Here is a 4488-nt window from a genome sequence, read left to right as displayed (position 1 = left end):
ATAGTAAACAGTTCATCAAGGACCAAGACAAAAGAAGTATAAAGGAGCCAGGCACAAGTCAAAAGCTCTTCTTCAGCGCGATGTCGAAGAAGATGAGCTAGCATACAACTCCATTGGAAAACCACCACTAGCGCCTAAAAACCACGTTTCAGTGCAGTAATCTTCCAAGACGAACCAGGAGCTTCAAACCACCATGACCATTGAGGAAAATTTTCTGAGGTTGAAGATACTGAAATTAGAAAAGATTAATGACCCCTTGAAGAATGAGTCACAAATTAGTAATACGCCAAAAGCTCCAATCACGGCAAAGGAAAATATAGAAATGTGGAAGGGCGACAACCAGTAGACTATAACAGTTTTAGAAAGTCAAGGAAAAGACTTGACCATTAACCTGTTGAGCTGTACCAACAAGCCTGCAACCTAGAAAACACTAACAAAAAACGATCAGGGAGCTCTAGTCATTGCTAAACCCACTGAACACAGACCAAGAACCTCTCCTATAACGCCCTCTTTGCAAATTAACAAAGCCAAGACTCTTCGCAACTGAACTACATCCCTCCCATTAGAGATGAAGAAGGCAACATAGAAATCAAATTAGCTGAGGAGATCCAAGAGGCGGAGAAGAAATGGGCCAACTGCTTGGTTGGCTATTTTCTCGGAAGGAGGCACTACTCCATTGCACTGAAAGACCATCTCTCCAAGAAGTGTAAGTTGAAAGGGGGTTACAACTCAATACTTTGTCAATTAGTTTCTTTCTATTCAAATTTACAAGCCTTGATGACTGCATTCGAGCGCTGGAGGCAGATCTCAACAGTGGAGGACAAACACTCATCCTCCGTAAATGGTACCCTAGCATGCCCCTGGAAAAGCTCTGTCTCACCTCCATTCCCATCTCAATTCGGCTTCCAAGCCTCTCCTTGGACTATTGGACAGCATCTGCTTTAAGTCAAACTACTGGTGGAGTTGGAAAACCACTCTATATTGACAAGAGACCACAGAAGCAAGCAGATTATGTTATGCCCGAATTTGTGTTGAAATAGAGGCTAGAGCTAATCTCCCTGATTTCATCGATATAGCCACTCCTCGAGGGTCCACAAGACAAACAATTGAATATGACAGGAGACCTACATTATCCACTGTATGTAAAGAGTTTAGTCACACTACATAGGCATGTCACCAAATCGATTAGGCACTGTATATGAAATTTTTTTCAGTCACTTCCTTAGATATTGTTCTAAGGATTGGGCAGTGGTCTTGTTCCTGCTATTGTATCATCTTTCTTTATTTAATATATGGGTAGGGGTCCGCCTCACCCTAGCTTACCCATGAATGTATACATCAACAAAATAAAACAAAGATATAAAGTGATAAATCTCTCTCTCTCCCTCTCTCTCTTTCTCATGACAAGTCGTTCTCCCTCGAGCTACTAGCACTAGTGGTCAAATGCGAATCAACCGATGGGGACAACTCATTCGAACATGTCTCAAACTTCTCCGACGACAAATGATATGAATTAACAAAATCATCAAATGCGCGACTAGTCCCTTCATAATCCTCCGGCGGATATTTTGACACCTCCGGCACCTGCGCATTCCCGTCCAGATACCACATCACATCCGTCATGCTAGGCCGCTCGCTTGGTGCTGGATGCGAACACATCAACCCCAACTTCAACACCATGTCCACCTCCTCACCCACAAAATTCCCCTTGATCCTTTTATCCACCACCTCCAAAAGCCTCCCCTCACTCCATCGATCCGACACCCAGTCTACCAATACCATCTCCTCCGGCATCGCCTTCTGGTCAATCGGCCTCCTACCGCATGTCACCTCCAGCAGCAAAGCCCCAAAAGCAAACACATCCGAGCTCGTCGTGGCCTTACCGGTACGTGTTAGCTCGGGAGCCATATAACCCAGAGTCCCCACCATTTGGGTAGTGTTCGGGTTTGCTCCATGCTCGTATAATCTAGCCATACCAAAATCTCCCAGACGTCCATTCAAATCTTCATCTAGCAACACATTGCCAGCTTTTATGTCGCGGTGGATGACAATCTGCTCCCATCCCTCGTGCAAATATAATAGCCCCGATGCAACCCCTTTGATAATATTAAATCTTTGTTCCCAATTCAGAATCGATTTGGGTTTGTCGAAGAGGAACTTATCTAAGCTTCCATTATACATGAAATCATACACAAGGAGGAGATTGCCTCCTCGTCGACACCACCCTTGTAATTGGACAAGATTCCGGTGACGGAGTCGGCCTATACTTGCTATCTCCGCCACGAATTCTCTTAAACCTTGTTTTGATTCATGGGAAACGCGCTTGACAGCAACTAGTGTTTTCGAATTCGGGAGGGTTCCTTTGTAAACCCGTCCGAAACCACCGAATCCGAGGAGCTCTTTATCTCGAAAGTCCTTTGTGGCTTGCCTCAGTTCTCGGTAAGAGAAGCGGTGGGGACCGTATTCGAGCTCCCACGGCTCGATCGTCTCGAAGTTTTGGATCTTTTTAAACATATAAATGGCTGTTGCCATGATAAAAGCAGCTGAAAATGGAATTCCTATGATAATTGCAGTTTTGTTTTTCTTTCTGGGTTTTGGGAGAGAAGGGAGGGAAAAGAGTTTGAGAGAGCGAGTTACTCCGTTCATCTTAAAACTCCATCCCAATAGGTAATGGGAGCTTGTATCATCTCGGCCTGTGGAAGCTGAGAAGCCCACATACATGGAATCATGTATAATCGGGGAAAGATCTAAATCAACTGATATAATGGGTAGCTCGGGCTTCAAAGAGAAGGGCGAAATCATTACACTGAGGTGCTTTCTCGCACCATCGTAGTCAATCCATGCTTGAATCGTCTTTCCGCTCTTGAGATTAAGGTCGTTCTTGCTCGAACCAACGAAATAAAAGGAGCTAACAGATTTGTTAGACTGCAAACTGTTGATATCTATACCAACATGGTTGTCATCAATGTCATCGAATTCCTTGTCTTGGACGGTGTCGAATTCCACAGCGAAGATGTGGTTTGACAAGTTACCATTGTTGGTGCAATTGAGTAGGCCGAGGTACCGACTGGGAAGGGCGCCTTTGAGCTCTTTTGTGGGGGAGATGGTGAAGACAAGGCCATGACCGCCGATGTTGAGGTCTTCGGAGACGATCGCAAAAGCAAAAGCCGTGGAGAAAGAGAAGGCATTTCCATCGGACGTGTTCTTGAATTGTAGGGGAGAAGGGTAGAAAGCATGGCCGATCAATCGGCTCGTATGGTTTGTCAGCTGTAAAATACCATTTTTCAGGATCTCAGCAAATCCGTTTAAGCTTATGTTGGTACCCACATCGCTGAATCCGCTGTAGAAAAACTCGTTGAGTTGGGAGAAAGCTGGGGTTGAGACAATGACAAAAACCCATAAAAGTCCTAGAGTTCTTGCCATTGGAGAGTAGATTGAGGGTTTTGTTACGGTTTGTAGGAGAAAAGGGAACCAATATAGAGCATGTTTTCACGATATTTCTATACAACTTCCATAGCCAACAAAAAATGTAGACTAATGCGTCGGTAGAGAGAGAGAGAGAGAGAGATTTTCGCACGTCGGTGGACGGTGGAGGAGTGCGTCTGCGTAATTTCACACGCATTGACAGCGATGAGAATGAGGGGTGCAACTCGGGTTGGGTTCAACCCAAACCCATTGGGTTCAACCCGAAAAATGGTCAGGTCAGGTTGGGTTGAGTTCGGGTCGGGTTCGGGTTGAGTTCGGTTCAGGTTCGGGCTCAAGTTGAGTAAATGGTTCCTCGGGTCGGGTTGGCCTCAACCCAAACCTGACCCAATTAAGTTGCCACCCTATGAGAACGTAACTACAGCCCAACTTCTTTTAGACTTCAAAGAAGTCCACCAGGCGTATTTAAATAAAGAAGACTCCAAAGAAGACCACCAGGTGCATTCAAATAAATAAATAATTTTTTTAATCTGGAACAATAAAGCAAGCTTTTAATTAAATAAGAGAAGACCAGGAGTCTTTAAATAAAGAAGACTCCAAAGATCACCTCCAGGTAATGGAATGTGCCTAATTTATGTGTGAAAAGAGAGAGAAGGCCGTGTAATTTTCACAGGCATTTACAGCGAAGTGAAGGTAACAACAGCCCCCTTCTCTTTAGACTTTAAAGAAGACCAGGAGAGGTCTGTTTAAATATAAAAATAATCTGTTCGTATAATAGAAACATGCATCTCAATAAATAAAAGATAGAAACCAAAAGCATTTCAATGACAACAGTCTCAGCACTTTATACTAAAGAAAACATCAAAACAAGTTAGTCAAGATGAAACGATGGAATGTGCCTAATTTAATGTATCGAAAGAGAGGAGGTTTGTGGAATTTTCACAGGCATTTACGATGATGAGAATGTAGCAACAGCCCCCACTTCTCTTAATTTAGACTCCAAAGAAGACCAGTAGGTCTATTTAAATAAATAAATAATCTGTTTATTCTCGTACAATGGAAGAA

At 43.7% G+C, this 4488-nt stretch overlaps 1 pseudogene; it reads right to left on the bottom strand.

Moving 5' to 3' along the window:
* Positions 1 to 1385: 1385 nt before the first annotated feature.
* On the bottom strand, positions 1386 to 3423 carry LOC143851981 (L-type lectin-domain containing receptor kinase S.4 pseudogene; annotated as a pseudogene).
* Positions 3424 to 4488: the final 1065 nt, after the last annotated feature.

This window comes from Tasmannia lanceolata, unplaced genomic scaffold (assembly GCF_043159265.1).
Source record: "Tasmannia lanceolata isolate RefF3 unplaced genomic scaffold, GAP_Taslan_0.1 ptg000018l, whole genome shotgun sequence".
NCBI lineage: Eukaryota > Viridiplantae > Streptophyta > Magnoliopsida > Canellales > Winteraceae > Tasmannia > Tasmannia lanceolata.
Note: the sequence above shows the minus strand (reverse complement) of the source record. Positions and strands in the feature narration are given on the sequence as shown.